Raw genomic sequence first — 25,158 nt, 5'->3', positions numbered from 1 at the left:
GACAGGCTGCTTTTTACACAACCTTGTAAGAGAATGTCTGTCAACGCTTTCAGCAGAATTTAGAAACACAACACTTCCTAAACAGATATTTTGAGGCTGTGAGGTTGAACGTTTGAGAGTTTATCAGTGTGTTTGTTTGTGGTCTTTCTGTTTCTAGGTGGAAGCTGAATTAGTGAGGATGACTCCTGCTCCTGTCATCTCTAAGCTCCTCACACATCTTTACCTGCACATGAGGAAAATCACTCCTGTAGAATGCAGGTATGTTTGTCATTATTATAAAAAGATGTTGCCTGGTGACCTGTCAGAAACCCATCATACAGAGTCAGCAAAAATAATGTTTACACACATCAGGAAAAGAAAAACTTGCATAAATATTTCAATACCAAATTTATTCATACATCACCAGATTAATAAAAGTTATCTTTGGCCTCTACAATTACAAGAGGTGCTCAAAGTGGTGGCCACTGGCTTCCAGACATTTCTGTGATTTCTGACAGCGTGATTTAATCAAACTTTGAAAGAGGAATCTATATGTATAGAAGTACTTATACAAATGAAATATTTGTAAAAGTTTTTCTTTTCCTGATGTGTGTACATTATTTTTGGTTGACTCTGTACTTAATGAGAACAAAACTGTCATTTAATTGTTGCTCTGAAAGCTTCTTTAGTGAAAACCGGCTGGTGTTCTGCTTTGAAACAAACTGCTGTTGAGGTCTGTGTTTTTAGGTTTAACCCCACAGTTTCTGAATGAACTGATAGTTTGTTTTTTCCTGATCAATGCAGTCCAGCAAATGAGTTTGTTTTTACTGCCAGCTACATTCAGTCTGAGATATTAAGAATAAACAAATGTATATAATGTGGAAATGAACAGATTCTATTTTTATTTATTCCTACAGCTGGTGCTGGTAAAGTTCCAGAATGTGGAGGAATTTAGTCTCACAATCAGACAATAAATATTATCTGAATGTCAGGTTATTGTTGTTTATCAGCACAATACAAAAAGATTCATGTTAGACATATTCCAGTTAAGACTCTAGAATAACATGATTTATGTAAATTTACCTCAATAATATGAATGTTCAGGTTAAGATTATGTAGTGAAATTTTTATGTAAGTTTAGCTGATTAAAGTTTATGACTGCACTACAATATTATTTAAATTTACATCATTATTATAATATTTAGGGTCAGACTACAGTATTGAGATTAAGAAATCATATATTCTATAAAATGTAAATACACTGAACTCATTTGGAGATATTTAAGTGAGACTCTACAATATTATTTGACACATCTATCTAAATCAAAATTTTAATCATTTTTCCTACAAACATTTACTGGACTGATTTAAATATTAAAATCACTCCTTTCTAATCCTCTGCTGTACGTTCAAACCTGAGGCCTTAAATAGAAACACACAAGTGTCTGATTGAAGGAACTTCTGCAGAGTCCTGGTTCCAGAACATGATGATAGAATTATAGACAAACTTTAACAAAAGCTGCCTGAGAGTTTACAGGTTTTTATGTTAGATTTCTTCAGTAATTTAATGAGTTATCAGCAAAAATCAAGTGTTCATTTGATGAACTTCATTTCCTAAAACATCCAGAATTGGAGCTCATATCTTTGGCAGCTGTAAAGTTTCTGCTCCTTCAAAGTTCACAACACAATGAATGAATTCCTAAAACACTCTGAATGCTGGAGAGCGTTTGTGATGCTGAAGCAGTGATCAGTTTTTCTGTTTCTTCTCTGGAGATGCACAATGAGGGACGTCTGCAGAGACTGAGAAAGAGTCTCACCACATCCTGACATGAGGAAAAAGACTTTATTGAAGACTACAATGAGAAAAACTATCAGACAGCAGACGGCTGCATTCAAGGTGAGCTCTGAACGTTTGATCTGGAACAGGAATTCAATAACGGCAGCATGAGCTTCATTTCAGTCTGTAGCTGCTGAATTCATGGATGAATCATCTGGCACTAGAGAGGAAGACCATCAAACATCCATGTCAGCTGATGGAGGTCCCAGAGTCTCACCCAACAAACAACCTACAGATTGAAGACCTCCAATCTGATTGGACGGCCTCCTATTCAGCCACATGTGTGAACAAATGCCTCTAAGCTGATTTGTTTTCTAAAATAAATCTAGTTTGAGTCCTAATCTATGCCTGTGTGTTTGCTTCTTTACACCGCTGTTAACAGTTTAGGCTGTTAGATTGTTCCAGATAAGACAAGTACAAGATTCTTCAGAGCCGTTCTACCACGAGCCTGACAGGAAGAACTCCAACAGCTACTGAATGTTCCTGTGGTCCCCTCAAGGCTACAGGAGGAGTCCTACGAGGACGAGCCGGTCCACCTGATGGAGGCCAGTCGCTGCAGTTCAAAGCCAACACCAACTACGTGGACTTCTACTGGACCACACGGAGGCCTTCAAACCGGACCAACAAGTTCAGCGACTCCCCGACTCGTGGGTCTGAGGACGCCGCCGAGCCTCGGTCCAGCCGGCCTCCTGTCTGTGGGTGTTTGAGTGCTGAGAGGTTTGTGGATGCATGTGAACGTATCTGTGTTGAAACAGCAGCTTTGGACTCAGTAACGCCGGGAAAAACCAAGAGCTCCTTTATTTGTGACTTCCACTAAAAAAAACTGAAGAAAATAAGTTTGCCAGGGTTCTGACTGATAACAGATTATTAAATAATGAAAATAATCCTTTAAATATTCCTTTAAACAATCCTTTTAGGTCTACATTTCCTTTACACTGACTTCTTGGTATATGTACAAGTATTTTGGGTGGAATATACCATTAAGCCTAATGTTCAAGGGTTTTTCTGGGAATATACCATTAAACCAACATTTTAGGTAAATGTTCCAGGATGTTGGGTAGAATATACCATCAGATCAACCTTTTAGGTCTGCATTGGAAGATTTTAGAGTAGAATATTACTCCAAACTATCCTTTAGGTCTACATTTAAGGTGGAATACTCCTTTACACCAAGATTTTTTGGTCTACATTGAAGGATTGTAGGTGGAACATTCCTTTGAACGAACTTTTTAAGTTTATGTTCAACGATGTTGGGTGGAATATACCATCAGACCAACCTCCAAGGTTTACAGTAGTGAATTTTAGGTGGAATATACCATTAAACTCACCTTTTAGGTCGACAGTGGAGGATTTTAGGTGGAATTTTCTTCCAAACCATCTTTTAGTCTACATTTAAGGATGTTTAGGATGGTATATTCTTCCAAACCAACTTCTCAGATCTACATTTCAGTTGGAATATTCCTCCATACTAACTGTTTTGGTCGACATTGAAGGATTTTTTTCTAAACCACCCTTTCGGGTCTATATTTGAGGTTTTTGGTGGAATATTCCTTTTAACCAGCTCCTCGGGTCTCTTTGAGGTTTTTGGTCAGACACATTCTGTATTCTTGTTTGAGAACCATCGTTGGTTGTCCAGAAGGTAAGAGTTCCTGTCCTGATTCTCTGTTTAAAGAGGTTCTCTGGTCGGCTGCAGGAGACTTTAGCGTTTGGGTTGTGCTAGTTTGGTTTTTGTTCGGTTTCATTTGGACGACTATCTTGAGGCCCCTCCATGTGGTTTAGTGAGGTTTTCTGGAACAGTTCTACAAAGCAACCTGCAGCAGAAGAGACTTTGAGAGTTTTTAGGAAGTTCTGGAGAGCAGACTTTAGAGTAGCAAAAACATTTGTCAGCAGTTTGAGCAGGAGAAGGTGAGCTTCAGAGTAGAAATGAGACAGAAACCTTCTTGACCCGTGTGGTGAGGTCCTGTACCAAGAGTTTGAGCAGGTTGTGAAGAGTCTGTAGTTCTTTGGTCTGAAAGCACAAGAAGAGTCGACTCATTAAAGGAGAAAACAGGAGATATTGTTGCTTCTTCTGTCGCTCTGCTGTTCCCAGTTTCCTTAGACTGAATATCAAGTTTATATTTTAAATGATTTCCCATGTGAGCCCAAGAAGACTTTAATAAACTCCCTCTATCCCCTGGACACAACAGATTTTATTACCATGTTAAATTTTTTAAAAATATATATTTTTGAGTTTTAATCATAGTTTTTTTTTTCTCTTTGCTTGTTTAGTTTTGTCATCTGTGTGAAACGTGCTAAACAAATAAAGTTGAATTGATAAACTGAATAATTGGCTAACTCATGATTGTGACAATAGAAGTATTTTCATTGTGATTTAAGGGTTTGTTTCATTTTTAAAGTTGGGCTTAAAATCTTGACAGAAAAAAAAGATTAAAGAAATAAACTACATTTAAAAAAGCAATTAAATCAAAGGAAAAAAGCATTTAATACAATAAAACTTTTAAAAAGAAAATTAAACATTAAATTAAATGATATTAAACAGACAAAATATTGAATTAGATAATTAAACAGAAGATACAAAACATGTAATTATGAAAATAAACCAAATTTTAAAATAAAATATTAAACATTAAAGACGAAATATTTTAGATAATTAAACATTTAAAAAATACAATTAAACAAGAACATTAAACATTTAAAAAATACTAAACATTTAATTAGATTATTAAACCTTTGACAAGACAAAACATTTAATTAAAAAATTAAATGTTTAATTAGAAAATTAAATCTTAAAGACAATAAAACTTTAAATAGGAATTAAACAGAAAATACAATGAAGCATTTAAAAACAAAATTAAACATTAAAAGGTGGTAAAACATTTAAAAAGAAAAACCTTAAAGATTTAATGGAAAAATTAAACATTGGGAATGAAAAGGACATTTTTTCAAACAAGCCAATAAAACATTTGAAAAAACAAACATTAAAAAGACAAAACATTTGGAAATCAAATCAGACATTAGAAAAGAATAAAAGGTGAGAAAAGAGCAAAACTAAACATTTAAGAAGAATCAAACTACAGACACAGCATTTGAAACGACACTAGTTAGACTTTAGAAGATCAAATTAAACAGAAGAGACAATAAAATGATCAAAAAGAGCAAAAACAGATAAAGGTCTTACAGTGTTTTCTAGTCTGAAAAGAAAACATCGTTGTTTCTTCAAACATTTCCTCTTTCTATGTTCTTGGTTTGATTGTGGACAGATTTACTAAGAACTCATTTCAGAAAACTGCTTTCCAGATAAAGTCTACTAGTAGTTGAAGGCATTGATCAAACTAATGTCATCTTCTGATCTCCACAAACTTTACTGCTCAGTGAAGAGAATCAAAGTTTGTCGAGGATTTCTAAAAAACCCACAGGTGAAGGTCTGAGAAGAACTCAGATGGCTGGTCTAAATGTGAAATCAAGACTCATGGTCACAAGTTTTAAGGCTTCTGTTAACCATAAAGTTCAAACTAACAGAGAAGTACTGAGAAACTTTTAAGATTTCAGTCTCAGACTGTCTGAAGGTTCAAACTAACAGAGAAGTACTCAAGAACCTTTAGGTTTTCAGTCCTCAGACTGTCAAAAGGTTCAAACTAACAGAGAAGTACTGAGAAACTTTTAAGATTTCAGTCCTCAGACTGTCTGAAGGTTCAAACTAACAGAGAACTACTCAAGAACTTTTCGGATTTCAGTCCTTGGACTGTCTGAAGGTTCAAACTAACAGAGAACTACTGAGGAACTTCAAAGATATCAGTCCTTGGACTGTGTGAAAGTTCAATCCAACAGAGAACTAGTGTGGAACTTAGAAAATTTCAGCCCTCAGACTGTGTGAAAGCTCAGGTCCTGAGGACTCGGTAGGTGTGGAGGCTTGGAAAGTCTTGGAACTGAAGGTTCAACCCTCCAGCAAGTCCAACCTCCTGAGAAAAATGTCCGAGTCGAGACTCGAGTTAAAAAAAACTCGAAAACGACAAAAAAATAGATGATAAATGCGCAAAAAAAAGAAGAATTAGTATCTGAGCGAGTAGCTCAGGGGGATAAGAGGATGGACTACCAAGTGGAAGGTCGCAGGTTCGAGACCCACCACCGGCACTTTTCTTTCTTTGTCTTTGTCAGGATTTTGAAAAGACTTAAGAAGTGTCTGGTCTTGAACCAGCGACCTGCAGCTCCATAGGCAAATCCTTAACTCACTGAGCTACAGATCAGATGAAAAGAAATGATTTCGTCGTCCCTTTGGCATCGTAGTTCCTCAAGTGACTACATGGGCGGAGCCAAGGCGGAGCCTGGGTGGAGTCAGGGCGGAGAGTGGGTGGGGAGGTAGGTGGCGGCCTCCCCCCTCTACTCCCCCGCCTCCCCCCACCGCCCACCACACCTTCCCCCGCCCCACGAGTTCTTCGAGTCGTCACGAGTTCTTCGAGTCTCCACAGGTTTTCCCCAGTTTCTGGAGTTTCCACCAGGTCCAAGGCACAACAACTTGTCATGAAGAGGTGTTGAAGTCGGCCAGGATGGACTGACTTTTTACAACCACTGGAAGGAAGACCACTAGAAGAGCAGGTCTTTAACCACCATCCAGAAAATCCATGGAGTTGGTCAATTTTTATCAACCTCCATCCACATGTTCAACTTCATATGTTTGAGATTTTTAGCACCACAAACCTTTAGTATCACACTTTATTATCATTTATTAGGACTTTAATGGAATCCACCAGCAGATTTACTTTTTCTTGACAAACTTTATTCTTGCCGTCATGGGACTGCAGTATTTACAACTGTTCCTTCTATTTAACCGCATGTTTATTAGTTTTAGTGGAGAAACTTATTTTAATTGTCCATTAGTCTTAGATTAGAAAATTTGACCTGTAATTGACGTTATATAAATAAAATTGAATTAAAATTGTATGTATCTTGTAATGTTGGAGTAATTCAGCCATATATGTTGGAAAACACATTTTCTTTGTCCATCAATCTGTTGATTGCTTTCTCCACTAATTCATTTCTTGTTTTGGTTTATAAAATGTCAAACTCAAGTATATTCAGTTTACTGTCATAAAAACCAAAAAGATTTACATTCATGATGCAGGAATCAGGCAGTTTTTCACTTTTTATCTTAGTTTAGTCAGGAAGATAGTTGATAATGTGTGAATTGTTGCAGCTTGTCAGCAGTAAAAAGTTTTAATCTTTGGGGCCGAGTGTCAAAAAACATTTAGAAACCAACATCAACAAAACATTCAACAAAGATTTGAACATCATTAAAGGGAAATCCAACTTTTGCATGACAATGTCTAATTAAAGGACATTTATTTCCAACGTAAATGTGTGATATTCATCCTCTGGAGTTTTCTCTTCACATCCTCTTCCACCTGGACTGCTTTGGTCGGGAGCATGTGCAACAAACTTTTGAAAAAGTGCACTTTAACATCAATGAATGACACTGAAGTTTAATCTCTACATAAATGAGACTGAGTCTGGATGTGCTGCTCTGTCATTAACTTCTAAGTTTAGGGAAAGTTCAAACAAAAGAGAACAGTTCAGATCAGACTTGAGAATGAGCTGATTTTGAACAAACATCTCAGACTTGCTGAGCTTCAGCACCTCCAGCAAGATATTTTAACAACAAGCAACTCAACAGATCCACAAGTTGGAGAGAGTTAGCTTTAGCTGAGCCAAAGAACATGTGGGACGCTAACCTAGCAAACATTTCAGACTTTTCTCTGTGAATTCTGAGAAATAATTTCCTGTTTAATGACAGAGCTGCACATCTTAACTCAGTCTCATTAAAACAGACTCTAATTCAGTGTCATCCATCCATATTAAAGTGCACTTACCCAAAATGTTTGTTGCATGAGCTCCAACAAAACCTGTCCAGGTAGAAGGCCACTTTGACAAACAGGAAGTGGAAGATTCCAAGCAGATTTATAGAAGGGGGAACCGGACTGTACTAAGTGTGGTGGAGTATAGAGGGTTGTTTTGTGGGTTTTTAAGGCTGATAATGATTATTAGTGAGAAATTTGGAGTCGATATTCATTTGCAGTAAATGAAAGGATTTAAAACCTTGGAGTTAAACTTAGAAGAACACAAACTCTTACAGAAAACTTTGTTGATACGTTTTGTTTTTGGCGCAAAAAAATGCCATAGTATACTATGTTGAAAAATGTCATTTTTCAACATGTTGTGAAAACATGCCATATGATGAAATAATGTAAAGGAGGCCGTGAAAAACATTCCAGAAAGGTTTTCTTTGAAAAAAAATTCATCATGAATTTTGGCGCAAAAAAAAAACGCCATAGTATACTATGTCGAAAAATGTCATTTTTCAACATGTTGTGAAAACATGCCATATGATGAAATAATGTAAAGGAGGCTGTGAAAAACACTCCAGAAAAGTTTTCTTTGAAAAAAAAAAACATCATGAATTTTGGCGCAAGAAAAGGCAATAGTATACTATGTCGAAAAATGTCATTTTTAAACATGTTGTGAAAACATGCCATATGAAGAAATAATGTAAAGGAGGCCGTGAAAAACACTCCAGAAAGGTTTTCTTTGAAAAAAAAATCATCATGAATTTTGGCGCAAAAAACGCCATAGTATACTATGTCGAATAAAAAAAATGCGATTTTTCAACATGTTGTAAAAACGTGCCATATGATGAAATAACGTAAAGGAGGCCGTGAAAAACACTCCAGAAAGGTTTTCTTTGAAAAAAAATCATCATGAATTTTGGCGAAATTTGGCGAAAAAAAAAATGCCATAGGTGGAATTTTCCTCCATGCTAACTTTTTGGTCTACATTGAAGGATTTTTTTCTAAACCACCCTTTCGGGTCTATATTTGAGGTTTGAGGTGGAATATTCCTTTTAACCAGCCGCTCAGGTCTCTTTGAGGATTTTGGATGGAATACTCGGTTAAACCAACATTTTAGGTGCATGTCTAAGGATTTTTGGTGGAATGTTCCTTTAAGGTGGATGTGTGAGGACCTTGTGGATGGAATACTTCCGGAAACCAACCTTTTAGGTCAACATTCAAAGATTTACGGTGGAATATTCCTTTAAACCAACCTGAATTTCATGTTCTGATCATTATCAAGTGAGAAACCTCAATCCAGACTCCTCATAATGACGTTTGAGATTTATGCTGCTGTTATTTGCTTAGTCCAGACTAAATGACAGAAATCCACAACTGTAATTTTATTTCAGGACTCGGTTATTAAATGTCAAAACAATCCATGTGACTCTAAAAACTCAACAGCTTTACTAACTCCAAGATTAAACTCTCCACAAGGATCCAAAATAAGTTGGACTTCTACATGAGAGCCTTAATTATTCTTCATCTACTTCCTGAAAAGTTTGGTCAATAAAAAAGACAAAAACTAATATTTTCAGCTGAACTTGTGATTTTTCTGCTCACATGTTTTGTTGTAAACTCACTCTTTCAAATAAATATCCTCCTAACCCCCTGGAAACCAGCGTTTGTTCTGTTTTTGTGTTGCTCCTCAGCGACTCTAGACAGCTGGGTCGTAATATTTTTTGAGCAACACACCATACTATGACGTTTTTACAATGATGGTTCTACTATGGAACCAGTTTGACATGTTCAGGTGTTCTTTGTGTGAAAACTCAGAGATTTCAGGTATCAGCAGGTGGTTTTCAACTTTCTTTGTTAACTTTCTGCTTCAACTTTAAACTAAATTTCCTTCACTAAGCCAGCCTCCTGGACTTCCAGTAAGCTGTGTTCCTATTGGCTGTCCAGGTGGCTGCTTGGTGTTATCAGGAACACCTGAGCAGCTCACTGTCTTCCTGCTTTATTTAGCTGCAGCCAAACATTTACTCTGTTTCTCTTCACCAGTGATCCGGGTTTGGCTCCATTGCTTTAGGTTGTTCTTTAGGCGTTGGCTTGCAGCTTCCAGCAGTAAAATCGTCTTTAATGTGTTTCTTGGTGTGTTTTAGGGCTTTGTACCGGATAGTTGTCTTGGTAAATGTGGTTCTTTAGCCACAGTTAGCACATGGTGCTACTGTGTGCAGTGATTAGTGGATTTGGTGCAGGTGAGTTGTGTCTTTATCTTGGCTGTAGTGAGTCTTCAGAGGTTTTTGGTCAGACACATTCTGTATTCTTTTTTGAGAACCAACGTTGGTTGTCCAGAAGGTAAGAGTTCCTGTCCTGATTCTCTGTTCTCAGAGGTTCTCTGGTAGGCTGCAGGAGACTTTAGTGTTTGGGTTGTGCTAGTTTGGTTTTTGTATGGTTTCATTTGGACGACTATCTTGAGGCCCTTCCATGTGGTTTAGTGAGGTTTTCTGGAACAGTTCTACAAAGCAACCTGCAGCAGAAGAGACTTTGAGAGTTTTTAGGAAGTTCTGGAGACCAGACTTTAGAGCAGCAGAAACATTTGTCAGCAGTTTGAACAGGAGAAGGTGAGCTTCAGAGTAGAAATGAGACAGAAACCTTCTTGACCCGTGTGGTGAGGTCCTGTACCAAGAGTTTGAGCAGGTTGTGAAGAGTCTGTAGTTCTTTGGTCTGAAAGCACAAGAAGAGTCAACTCATTAAAGGAGAAAAGAGGAGATATTGTTGCTTCTTCTGTCGCTCTGCTGTTCCCAGTTTCCTTAGACTGAATATCAAGTTTATATTTTAAGTGATTTCCCATGTGAGCCCAAGAAGACTTCAATAAACTCCCTCCATCCCCTGTACATAACAGATTTTATTACCATGTTAAATTTTTGAAAAAAATATATATTATTGAGTTTTAATCATAGTTTTTTCTCTCTTTGCTTGTTTAGTTTTGTCATCTGTGTGAAACGTGCTAAACAAATAAAGTTGAATTGATAAACTGAATAATTGACTAACTCATGATTGTGACAATAGAAGTATTTTCATTGTGATTTAAGGGTTTGTTTCATTTTTAAAGTTGGGATTAAAATCTTAACAGAAAAAAAGATTAAAGAAATAAACTACATTTAAAAAAGCAATTAAATCAAAGGAAAAAAGCATTTAATACAATAAAACTTTTAAAAAGAAAATTAAACATTAAATTAAATGATATTAAACAGACAAAATATTGAATTACATAACTAAACAGAAGATACAAAACATGTAATTATGAAAAACAAAATTTTAAAACAAAAATATTAAACATTAAAGATGAAATATTTTAGATAATTAAACATTTAAAAAATACAATTAAACAATAACATTAAACATTTAAAAAATACTAAACATTTAATTAGATTATTAAACCTTTGAAAAGACAAAACATTTAATTAAAAAATTAAATGTTTAATTAGAAAATTAAATCTTAAAGACAATAAAACTTTAAATAGGAATTAAACAGAAAATACAATGAAGCATTTAAAAACAAAATTAAACATTAAAAGGTGTTAAACATTTAAAAAGAAAAACCTTAAAGATTTAATGGAAAAATTAAACATTGGGAAAGAAAAGGACATTTTTTCAAACAAGCCAATAAAACATTTGAAAAAACAATTAAACATTAAAAAGACAAAACATTTGGAAATCAAATCAGACATTAGAAAAGAATAAAAGGTGAGAAAAGAGCAAAACTAAACATTTAAGAAGAATCAAACCACAGACACAGCATTTGAAAAGACACTAGTTAGACTTTAGAAGATCAAATTAAACAGAAGAGACAATAAAATGATCAAAAAGAGCAAAAACAGATAAAGGTCTTACAGTGTTTTCTAGTCTGAAAAGAAAACATCGTTGTTTCTTCAAACATTTCCTCTTTCTATGTTCTTGGTTTGATTGTGGACAGATTTACTAAGAACTCATTTCAGAAAACTGATTTCCAGATAAAGTCTACTAGTAGTTGAAGGCATGGATCAAACTAATGTTACCTTCTGATCGCCACAAACTTTACTGTTCAGTGAAGAGAATCAAAGTTTGTTGAGGATTTCTAAAAAACCCACAGGTGAAGGTCTGAGAAGAACTCAGATGGATGGTCTAAATGTGAAATCAAGACTCATGGTCACAAGTTTTAAGGCTTCTGTTAACCATAAAGTTCAAACTAACAGAGAAGTACTGAGAAACTTTAGGTTTTCAGTCCTCAGACTGTGGAAAGGTTCAAACTAACAGAGAACTACTGAGGAACTTTTAAAATTTCAGTCCTCGGACTGTCTGAAGGTTCAAACTAACAGAGAACTACTGAGGAACTTGGAAGATATCAGTCCTTGGACTGTGTGAAAGTTCAATCCAACAGAGAACTAGTGTGGAACTTAGAAAATTTCAGCCCTCAGACTGTGTGAAAGCTCAGGTCCTGAGGACTCGGTAGGTGTGGAGGCTTGGAAAGTCTTGGAACTGAAGGTTCAACCCTCCAGCAAGTCCAACCTCCTGAGAAAAACGGTCGAGTCGAGACTCGAGTTAAAAAAAAACTCGAAAACGACAAAAAATAGATGATAAATGCGCAAAAAAAAGAAGAATTAGTATCTGAGCGAGTAGCTCAGGGGGATAAGAGGATGGACTACCAAGTGGAAGGTCGCAGGTTCGAGACCCACCACCGGCACTTTTCTTTCTTTGTCTTTGTCAGGATTTTGAAAAAACTTAAGAAGTGTCTGGTCTTGAACCAGCGACCTGCAGCTCCATAGGCAAATCCTTAACTCACTGAGCTACAGATCAGATGAAAAGAAATGATTTCGTCGTCCCTTTGGCATCGTAGTTCCTCAAGTGACTACATGGGCGGAGCCAAGGCGGAGCCTGGGTGGAGTCAGGGCGGAGAGTGGGTGGGGAGGTAGGTGGCGGCCTCCCCCCTCTACTCCCCCGCCTCCCCCCACCGCCCACCACACCTTCCCCCGCCCCACGAGTTCTTCGAGTCGTCACGAGTTCTTCGAGTCTCCACAGGTTTTCCCCAGTTTCTGGAGTTTCCACCAGGTCCAAGGCACAACAACTTGTCATGAAGAGGTGTTGAAGTCGGCCAGGATGGACTGACTTTTTACAACCACTGGAAGGAAGACCACTAGAAGAGCAGGTCTTTAACCACCATCCAGAAAATCCATGGAGTTGGTCAATTTTTATCAACCTCCATCCACATGTTCAACTTCATATGTTTGAGATTTTTAGCACCACAAACCTTTAGTATCACACTTTATTATCATTTATTAGGACTTTAATGGAATCCACCAGCAGATTTACTTTTTCTTGACAAACTTTATTCTTGCCGTCATGGGACTGCAGTATTTACAACTGTTCCTTCTATTTAACCGCATGTTTATTAGTTTTAGTGGAGAAACTTATTTTAATTGTCCATTAGTCTTAGATTAGAAAATTTGACCTGTAATTGACGTTATATAAATAAAATTGAATTAAAATTGTATGTATCTTGTAATGTTGGAGTAATTCAGCCATATATGTTGGAAAACACATTTTCTTTGTCCATTAATCTGTTGCTTGTTTTCTCCACTAATTCATTTCTTGTCTTGGTTCATAAAATATCAGACCCAAATATATTCAGTTTACCGTCAGAAAAACCAAAAAAGATTTACATTCATGATGCAGGAATCAGACAGTTTTTCACTTTTTATCTTAGTTTAGTCAGAAAGATAGTTGATCATGTGTGAATTGTTGCAGCTTGTGAGCAGTAAAAGGTTTTAATCTTTGGGGCCGAGTGTCAAAAAACATTTAGAAACCAACATCAACAAAACATTCAACAAAGATTTGAACATCATTCAAGGGAAATCCAACTTTTGCATGACAATGTCTAATTAAAGGACATTTATTTCCAACGTAAATGTATGATATTCATCCTCTGGAGCTTTCTCTTCACATCGTCTTCCACCTGGACTGGTTTGGTCGGGAGCATGTGCAACAAACTTTTGAAAAAGTGCACTTTAACATCAATGAATGACACTGAAGTTTAATCTCTACATAAATGAGACTGAGTCTGGATGTGCTGCTCTGTCATTAACTCCTAAGTTTAGGGAAAGTTCAAACAAAAGAGGACAGTTCAGATCAGACTTGAGAATGAGCCAATTTTGAACAAACATCTCAGACTTTCTGAGCTTCAGCACCTCTAGCAAGATATTTTAACAACAAGCAACTCAAGAGATCCACAAGTTGGAGAGAGTTAGCTTTAGCTGAGCCAAAGAACATGTGGGATGCTAACCTAGCAAACATTTCACACTTTTCTCTGTGAATTCTGAGAAATAATTTACTATTTAATGACAGAGCTGCACATCTTAACTCAGTCTCATTAAAACAGACTCTAATTCAGTGTCATCCATCCATATTAAAGTGCACTTACCCAAAATGTTTGTTGCATGTGCTCCAACAAAACCTATCCAGGTAGAAGGCCACTTTGACAAACAGGAATTAGACGATTCCAAGCAGATTTATAGAAGGGGGAACCGGACTGTACTAAGTGTGGTCAAGTATATAGGGGTGTTTTGTGGGTTTTGATGGCTGATAATGATTAATAGTGAGAAATTTGGAGTCGATATTCATTTGCAGTAAATGAAAGTATTTAAAATCTTGGAGTTAAACTTAGAAGAACAAGAACTCTGACAGAAAACTTTGTTGATACGTTTCTGTTTTGTTTACAGATGTTAAGTTAAAGGAGTTTTATTCGTGACGTATAATCAATCAAATCACTCCAGAAGACAGAGCGACCACAGGTAGATAAAGGTTCAGAGCCAAAGTAGCGCCATTTTTAAATGTATTTATTACTGTAAATCAGTAAACAATAAAATACTGATAAGCAGTAAATCAGTCAGCCCACAATTACTACAATTCTACAATGTATGTCTCTTTCCTTTGACTTGTTATTTGTACAATATACGATGTATATGATGGCGTCTTTTCATAGCAAAGGCTATACTATGATGTTTTCTAAGAGACATACAATGCTACTCTGGTTGTTCTGGCCCTGGGCTGCTGCACTCCTCCTCTGTTGTTTTCTGGATTGTACTCAGCTGCATGCCTTCGTCCACCCGGCCTCCGTTGACTCGTCCCGCCTGCCGTCTCTGGAGCTGAAGCTGGATTGGAACAGACCAAAGTACAGTCCAATCACGATGCCAGCTGCCTCTCAAAAGGCTCCTTCATCTGGCAGGTGGCAGCACTTCTTCTGAGAGGAAGCTGAGCTGGTCCAGCAGAACTTTGGAGATGTGTTCCAGTGGTTGGTGGATGTGTGGGGAGATATAGAGGGACCTTTTAATTGTTCAGAAAAGAAAACAGGGAACCCATTGCTGGTTTTAGTTTAGGGCGCTACTGTGGTGTGTTTTGGGGGTTTTAAGAGGTGAACAGGAAGAGGTTTTTTTTCGTATTGATTATCTTTTACTTTGTTCCTGGTTGGAATGCCCATCAATGTCAACGTGAAGTTCAATTTTAGTTCTGTTTGTTTATTTTTATTTTACTAACACCCATTTGCTTTTAACCCCCTCACATGTTGTGTTGTTGTAAACTTACTCTTTCAAATAAATACTCGTCTAACCCTCTGGAAACCAGCGTTTGGACTGTTTTTGTGTTGCTCCTCACCTACTTCAGACAGCAGGGACATAACAACGTTTTGTGAACTAAAGGCTTTTCTATTACGTTTGTTGGACCAAAGGCTAAACTATGACATTTTAAGAGCAACATGCTAAACTATGACGTTTTAAGAGCGACATGCTATACTATGACGCTTTTTGGACGACATGCTATACTATGACGTTTGTAGAGTGACATGCTATACTATGATGTTTTTTGGATGACTTGCTATACTATGATGTTTTTTAGAGCGACATGCTATACTATGACATTTTTAGACCAAAGGCTATACTATGACGTTTTAAGAGCGACATGCTATACTATGTCTTTTTTAGAGCGACATGCTACACTATGATGTTTTTAGAGCGACATGCTACACTATGACATTTTTTGGATGAAATGCTATACTATGACGTTTTTTGGACCACATGCTATACTATGATGTTTTTGGACGACATGCTATACTATGACGTTTTTTGGACGACATGCTATACTATGATGTTTTTTAGAGCGACATGCTATACTATGACATTTTTTGGACCACATGCTATACTATGATTTTTTTTTGGACGACATGGTATACTATGACATTTTTAGAGCGACATGCTATACTATGACGTTTTTTGGACCACATGCTATACTATGATGTTTTTGGACGACATGCTATACTATGACGTTTTTTGGACGACATGCTATACTATGATGTTTTTTAGAGCGACATGCTATACTATGACGTTTTTTGGACGACACGTTATACTATGACGTTTTTTGGACGACATGCTATACTGTGATGTTTTTTGGACGACATGCTATACTATGATGTTTTTGAGAGCAACATGCTATACAATGACGTTTGTAGAGCGACATGCTATACTATGACGTTTTTAGACCAAAGGCTATACTATTTATTTTTATTTTATCAACACCCATTTGCTTTTAACCCCCTCACATGTTGTGTCGTTCTAAACTTACTCTTTCAAATAAATACTCGTCTAACCCTCTGGAAACCAGCATTTGGACTGTTTTTGTGTTGCTCCTCACCTACTTCAGACAGCAGGGACATAACAACGTTTTGTGAACTAAAGGCTTTTCTATTACGTTTGTTGGACCAAAGGTTAAACTATGACATTTTAAGAGCAACATGCTAAACTATGACGTTTTTAGAACAACATGCTATACGATGACGTTTTTATAGCGACATGCTATACTATGACGTTTTTAGAGTGACATGCTATACTATGACGTTTTTCGACCAAAGGCTAAACTATGACGTTTTAAGAGTGACATGCTATACTATGACGCTTTTTGGATGACATGCTATACTATGATGTTTTTTGGACGACATGCTATACTATGACGTTTTTTGGACGACATGCTAAGCTATGACCTTTCTAGACCAAAGGCTATACTATGACGTTTTAAGAGCGACATGCTATGCTATGACGTTTTTAGAGTGACATGCTATACTATGATGTTTTTTGGACGACATGCTATACTATGACGTTTTTAGACCAAAGGCTATACTATGACGTTTGTAGAGCGACATGGTATACTATGACATTTTTAGAGCGACATGCTATACTATGACGTTTTTTGGACGACATGCTAAGCTATGACCTTTCTAGACCAAAGGCTATACTATGACGTTTTAAGAGCGACATGCTATGCTATGACGTTTTTAGAGTGACATGCTATACTATGATGTTTTTAGAGCGACATGCTATACTATGACGTTTTTAGACCAAAGGCTATACTATGACGTTTGTAGAGCGACATGCTATACTATGTCTTTTTTAGAGCAAAGGCTATACTATGACGTTTGTAGAGCGACATGCTATACTTTGACGTTTTTAGACCAAAGGCTATACTATGACGTGTATAGAGCAACATGCTATACTATGACATTTTTAGAGCGACATGGTATACTATGAAGTTTTTTGGACGACATGCTAAGCTATGACGTTTTTAGACCAAAGGCTTTACTATGACGTTTTAAGAGCGACATGCTATGCTATGTCTTTTTTAGAGGGACATACTATCCTATGACATTTTAAGAGCGACATGCTATACTATGACTTTTTTAGAGGGACATACTATCCTATGACATTTTAAGAGCGACATGCTATACTATGACTTTTTTAGAGGGACATACTATCCTATGACATTTTAAGAGCGACATGCTATACTATGACTTTTTTAGAGCAACATGCTATACTATGACATTTTTTGGACCAAAGTCTATACTATGATGCTTTTTGGACGACATGCTATACGATGACGTTTTTCGACCAAAGGCTAAACTATGATGTTTGAAGAGCGACATGCTATACTATGACGTTTTTTGGACAACATGCTATACTATGACGTTTGTAGAGTGACATGCTATACTATGATGTTTTTTGGACAACATGCTATACTATGATGTTTTTTAGAGCGACATGCTATACTACGACGTTTTATAGACGACATGCTATACTATGACGTTTTTTGGACGACATGCTATACTATGATGTTTTTTGGACGACATGCTATACTATGACGTTTTTTGGATGACATACTAATCTATGATGTTTTTTGGACGACATGCTATACTATGATGTTTTTTGGATGACATACTGATCTATGATGTTTTTTGGACGACATGCTATACTATGACGCTTTTTGGATGACATGCTATACTATGATGTTTTTGGATGACATGCTATACTATGACGTTTTTTGGACGACATGCTATACTATGATGTTTTTGGATGACATGCTATACTATGATGTTTTTTGGACGACATGCTATACTATGATGTTTTTTGGACGACATACTAATCTATGATGTTTTTTGGACGACATGCTATACTATGACGTTTTTTGGATGACATGCTATACTATGAAGTTTTTGGACGACATGCTATACTATGATGTTTTTTGGACGACATGCTATACTATGATGTTTTTTGGACGACATGCTATACTATGACGTTTTTAGACCAAAGGCTATACTATGACGTTTGTAGAGCGACATGGTATACTATGACATTTTTAGAGTGACATGCTATACTATGACGTTTTTTGGACGACATGCTAAGCTATGACCTTTCTAGACCAAAGGCTATACTATGACGTTTTAAGAGCGACATGCTATGCTATGATGTTTTTAGAGTGACATGCTATACTATGATGTTTTTAGAGCGACATGCTATACTATGACTTTTTAGACCAAAGGCTATACTATGACGTTTGTAGAGCGACATGCTATACTATGTCTTTTTTAGAGCAAAGGCTATACTATGACGTTTGTAGAGTGACATGCTATACTTTGACGTTTTTAGACCAAAGGCTATACTATGACGTGTGTAGAGCGACATGCTATACTATGACATTTTTAGAGCGACATGGTATACTATGAAGTTTTTTGGACGACATGCTAAGCTATGACCTTTCTAGACCAAAGGCTATACTACGACGTTTTAAGAGCGACATGCTATACTATGACGTTTTTAGACCAAAGGCTATACTATGACGTTTTAAGAGCGACATGCTATACTATGTCTTTTTTAGAGGGACATACTATCCTATGACATTTTAAGAGCGACATGCTATACTATGACTTTTTTAGAGCAACATGCTATACTATGACATTTTTTGGACCAAAGTCTATACTATGATGTTTTTTGGACAACATGCTATACTATGATGTTTGTAGAGTGACATGCTATACTATGACGTTTTTTGGACAACATGCTATACTATGACGTTTGTAGAATGATATGCTATACTATGATGTTTTTTGGACAACATGCTATACTATGATGTTTTTTAGAGCGACATGCTATACTACGACGTTTTTTAGACGACATGCTATACTATGACGTTTTTTGGACGACATGCTATACTATGATGTTTTTTGGACGACATGCTATACTATGATGTTTTTTGGACGACATACTAATCTATGATGTTTTTTGGACGACATGCTATACTATGACGCTTTTTGGATGACATGCTATACTATGATGTTTTTGTACGACATGCTATACTATGATGTTTTTTGGACGACATACTAATCTATGATGTTTTTGGACGACATGCTATACTATGATGTTTTTTGGACGACATGCTATACTATGATGTTTTTGGACGACATGCTATACTATGATGTTTTTTGGACGACATGCTATACTATGATGTTTTTTGGACGACATACTAATCTATGATGTTTTTTGGATGACATGCTATACTATGGTGTTTTTTGGACGACATGCTATACTATGACGTTTTTAGGGCGACACGCTATAGTATGACATTTGTTGGGTGACACACTATACTATAGGCTTTTTTAATTGACATATTACTATGACGTTTGGTTTTTTGTTTTTGTTTTAGATTTTTAGCAACATTTTATAAGAATTTGAACAGTTTTAAAAATTACTATACTTTTACTTGTGCAATGAAATATTATTCTATGGCATTTTTTTAGACGACATACTATACGCTGATATTTTCTTGAATAACATACTATTTTGACAATATACTGCACTATGACATTTTTTGAACCACATATCATACATGACAATTTTAGGCAACATCCTATCATTTTGCGCTTTTTGAACCACATAATAATCTATAGGGGGTTTTTTGCCGACATGCTATACTATGAACTACAGGCCATACTATGGTATTCTTGAAAACTATACTTTGACATTTTCTCAACTACATCCTATACTATGGCATTATACACAGAGTGCTTTGGTTCATTTCAAGTGGAAATGGGCAGCTGGAAGCAGTGGGCTGGAGGAAGGTCAGCAGCAGCATCCCACAGATGGAGACTAGACCAGTTGGTGGGAGAACAACCACACATCTGAAGCATAGATTTTTTTCTGTTTTGTTTTTTGATGGGACTACCACGGAGCTGACCGTGAACACCGTTGACACCCACCTGAGGGAGACGCTGCCTAAGATCTCAAGGCTGCTTGGTCGTGGTCTTTCTGGTCCTGCTCCAGAACGCCTTCATCAACTATGTCTTCTTTTGAAGAGGCCCTCAGTTGCTGCAATCTCTGACCTTAAGGAGGAACTGCTACTTTCACTCTGTAACGAGACGGCGGTTATTTTAAAGACCCAGCTCCTGGCGGCTTTGAGTGAAAATTTAACATCCATCAAAACAGAACTACAGACAGTTAAATCTGAGATGTCGGTCAGTATTTCAAACATCAAGTGCGACCCGGCTGCCCTAAAGCATGCTGTGGGTGAAACAGAAACTTCACTCTCCACATCACCGATGACATCGTCACACTCCAAAGCAGAGCACCTGTCTGCTGGACTTTTAAAAGTGGACTATAAATGTGAAGAATGTGAACAGCAGCAGCCTGTGAGCAGCAGAACAGATGTGATCAGAAACAAGTCATTTTCTTTTTTCTTTTCTTTCTGGTTGACTTGATGCTGTCAGATGCAGATGTTGGAGCTGATTCTGATCTTTCAGGATAAAAAGCTGCTTTTCCTTCACAGACTTTTCAGGAAATTATTCTCTCAGGTTTCTCTGCTATTTGTATTTGTATTACGTGTGATTATTTCATTATTTCATTATTGTAAATTAAAGTTTGAGGCACAAAGACTCATTTAGTTATTTTATTCCTGAAATCTTTGACATAGCAGAACTAAACTTCCATTTTCCTTCTTGTACTTCTGATACTAGAACTTCAACAGGGATCATCTGGTTTTAATGAATCAGCAGCAACATCACAACAACAAATGAGACAATTTTCAACAAATTCATGAAACTGATGTCATTTAAAACTATCAGAGTCTGTTGTAGTGTCAAATTAAAGCTGATTACTGACAACTAGAACATTAACGTTACTGTTTTAATCACATTTAAGTTTCCTGAACGTTACATTAACGTCAACCAGCCACAGTTTTATGAACTTAATGAACTACATTACAAGAACACAACACACTTCAGCTGCTGACAGGAAATAACACAAACATCGTTAGCTTGATGCTACATTTAGCTGCTAATCAGGACTGGTCAGCTAGCTCTGTTAGCATCGCTAATTCACATTAAAGCTAATATTCACTGGATGCTAACTCTCTTCTCTGGTCAACACACACAAATAAACTCCATCAACTCCTGGGGTTCACTGCTCACATTATATCTGACTCTGAAGTTGAACATAAAGTTCATTAAAACCGGAACCGATCAGTAAATTATCATTTATTACCGACCAGCTGTCGGAGTCCTTCAGTGTCTGTTGGTCCAATCAGCCGAAGGACTGAATTACCGAACTGAAAACTGATTAAAACAAGACAACACACAGTAAAACTGTCTGTGGAAAATGTGCTGCTGTGCCACTGATAAATACCAACAAACTAAAACAAACTTGGTGGAAGTGTTGCTTTTTGTGATTTTTTAATAAAGAGCAAATATGAGGCTTTTATTTTTCTGGAAGTAAAAGGAAACGTTGCTTATCCGTAGTTTCGCTAACTTAACTTTAGCTGCATTTCACCATGTTCTAACGGATAGATCATTTTATATTAAAATAGCTGCACTTCCTTTGTATATTTGGTCGTTTCTTATGTTGCTGCTGTTTCATTGCAATTATATTTTAATAATATCACTTTAAATACAGATAATTGAAAAGAAAACCTGACTGAAATACTCAATGAACTGATGTCATCTAGTGTTAAAATAAGAATTCTTAATAATATAAAATGTAACTGACTGATTAATAAAATTAAATCGAGATATTTCAAATTGAAAGAAACACAACACTGACTGAAAGATTTCAGTCAATTAAACCTTAAACTCATTTATCTGAGAAAACCATCCTTTAATGTCTTACCTTAAAAAATACAGGTGCAAAGCAAAAGTTTCACACTAAAGATTAATCACTAATGAACATTTAATTGCATTAACGAACTTATTATGAGGGAACAGAAATCCAGTTCTAATATTTCTATCAAATATGTTTATGTCTATAAAATATACTGGACATCAATAAAAATGTCTGCATAGTGAAATATATGAAGTCCATCTGCATTTATACATCATATTCATGGTTAAATAACGGGAACTGCAGCCCACGTTCAGTCAAATTCGCGGAATTACGGATAAATAACATTTCCAGTTATCTCTTGTAAGATAAAAGCCGTGATTTGTTTAACAGAAAAATTACGTGATTTCAAAAATGTGATTTTGAAAATGTAAATAAAACTGTAATAAGCGTTAGCTCGCTGCTCCACTTGCTCTGAATATTTTTGTAAAAAATGAATCCATATTCTGGCTACATTACCGACAGCAGCGTCCCTGGAATGACCGGAAAGGTTAGCCGACCTAGCGGAAATGCTAATGAGGTCTGCTCTGGCACGGATTATTACCGTCACACATGTAGCTTTGAAAATAAATCTTCTACCAGACACAGAGCTGTAGCTCCGTTTCAGTGTGAGCTCTAATGTTTCTCTGTGTGACTGTGTCTGACTTCCTCTAATAAAATCCTCCTGTTCACTGGGAGCTGCAGCTACCAGAAATATGAATATCTATGTATGGGTCAGACTGAGAGCCGGAGAGCAGCGATTGGTCAGACTGAGAGCCGGAGAGCAGTGATTGGTCAGACTGAGAGCCGGAGAGCAGTGATTGGTCAGACTGACTGAGTGCCGAGGACTCTCTGTCCCGCCCACATTTACGACTTCTGCTGTTTACCTGCTGCTGCTAACAACGTTAGCCTCCGAAAGTGAACATAAACTCTGCAGGTAAGTCATTTTTGTAACTAGTTGTACTCTTCTCCGCATCTGGACAACATCTCATATAAAGCAGTGAAGTTAGTGTAAGTTAACATCAGACTGTAACCTCTGATATAAACATGTTCTAACATCGTGTTTTAAAATTGTTCTGTAAATGTGAGATTGCGTTTCCTCATTTAGTGTTAACGCTGATGCTAAATCAGGTTTATCAGTGTCATAAACTAGTTAACTGTTAGCTGTAGCTAAGTTTCCTGCAGATCACAGCTGATCAATCATAACGGATCGATAACTGCTGTTTTAATTATCAGCAGATATAAATAAATCTGTTACTGATGAATGTTAATCTCTCAGTTCAGTTCTAAGTTAATATCTCCGTTCTTTGCTTCAGTTTTTTTCTCTCCAACAGTGTATGGTGAGATAACTGTGGAGCTCATGTTAATGCTAATGATACATTAGAATAAAATAGAATAAACTTTATTGTCCATCTAAGGCAGTAAAATGGTCTTTAGCCTCAACCAGGAAAACAAACATTTCCATAAGATTAAAAAATAGGACAAAATACAACACTAGTATGTTCCATTCATATTCTGCTGTGTTCACTGATATTTAATGTTCCTGCAGGTGGAATGAAAGAACCTTGTGGATCGTTTCCTCACTGTTAGTGTCTTTTCCTTCCAGCCTTGGTCTGGATCATTGGGAACATCTGGTCTGATGGACTGAGAGCTCCAGAGAACATGAACATCCAGCTGTGGTTGTCTGAAGAGTCTTCTCTCCTTCATCACTGTGAGGAAGAGCAGCACTGATGTCTTCCTCATCCTTCCATTAATAACAATAATGCTGCAAATTCAGCTCCTCTCTTCAGAATACAACTTGTCTTGTGACTGTTCAGTTTTTACACTTCACTGTCAGCAGCACATTATTTATTTCATCCACTTATTACATGTGTTTACACATCTTTACAGTTCACAATAGTTAAACAATGTAGTTTTTAAATATGCAATAAAGGAAATAATGAAGCTCTTGACTTGAATGTGTTGATGTTTTAATGCTGCATATCTGCTATAAATAACATGGACTTTTTATATTGTGTTTCTGCTACAACAGCAGAGATGAAGTTAAAGGTGATAAATGGAACCTGCAAATACTAAGAACAGAGAATAATAAACAGCTGAAAAAGTTGGTCTGTCCTTCTCTAAGTGAAAGCTAAACAGGAAGTGGTTCACTGAGGATGTTGTCCATTCAGTTTCCTTCTTCACATCCAGATGAGGTTTTCCTTCTGCTGGCTTCACTCAGAAGATCCTCACAGTGAACATGAGACACCTGAGCAGAAGACAGACGTCACAGTATCAGCATCAACAGCAGAGGTTCATTTTAAAGTGACCCTGGAAAGATTCCCTCTGTCATATAGTTTTCCAAGCACTGAAAGACAGAAAGGCCTGTAGTCACTTTAGCTTTAGAGGAGAGGATTTTATTATCCAGCTTCTCTGTGCTGTAATTTAAATGTAATAACTGTAGTGTTCATCATTACTTTGGACATATTCTGGGAGGTTATTTTTTTAATCTGCACTAAGATGTACTACAACATGTGAATCAATCATTAAACAACGTTAATGACTAGAGAGTAGATTTACTGTTTTCTCCAGTTGAACTTCAGAGACTCAGCAGATATTCAGGACTATTGACAACACAGAACCTTAACCTCACTGTTTGAATCACATTTAGGTTTTCTAAATGTTACATTAATGTGAACCAGCGTCTCCATAAACAGTTTTATTAACTAAATGTACATTACAGTAACACAACACACTCCAGCTGTTTACATGAAACTCAACACAAACATCGTTACCTTAATGCTACGTTAGCTTAATGCTACGTTAGCTTAATGCTACGTTAGCTTAATGCTACATTAGCTTTAATCAGGCTACGACTGAGCAGCTAGCTCGGTTAGCATTGCTAACATTAAAACTAATATTTACTGGATGCTAACTTTCTTCTCTGGTCAACACACACAGAAATAAACTCCACCAACATCTGGACTGCATGGCACACATTATATCTGACACTAAAGCTGCATATAAAGTGCATTACAAGCGGCACCGATACGAAAATGAACAT

At 36.7% G+C, this 25,158-nt stretch overlaps 1 long non-coding RNA gene across 1 annotated transcript; it reads right to left on the bottom strand.

Moving 5' to 3' along the window:
- Positions 1-9,706: 9,706 nt before the first annotated feature.
- Positions 9,707-20,829, bottom strand: LOC129349893 (uncharacterized). The gene is made up of 3 exons (XR_008603075.1): positions 20,246-20,829; positions 14,693-14,997; positions 9,707-10,362 (listed from the first exon to the last, which is right to left on the bottom strand). It is a non-coding gene; the product is annotated as an uncharacterized LOC129349893 (long non-coding RNA).
- Positions 20,830-25,158: the final 4,329 nt, after the last annotated feature.

The sequence above is a fragment of the Amphiprion ocellaris genome, chromosome 2 (assembly GCF_022539595.1).
Source record: "Amphiprion ocellaris isolate individual 3 ecotype Okinawa chromosome 2, ASM2253959v1, whole genome shotgun sequence".
Taxonomy (NCBI): Eukaryota; Metazoa; Chordata; class Actinopteri; family Pomacentridae; genus Amphiprion; species Amphiprion ocellaris.
Note: the sequence above shows the minus strand (reverse complement) of the source record. Positions and strands in the feature narration are given on the sequence as shown.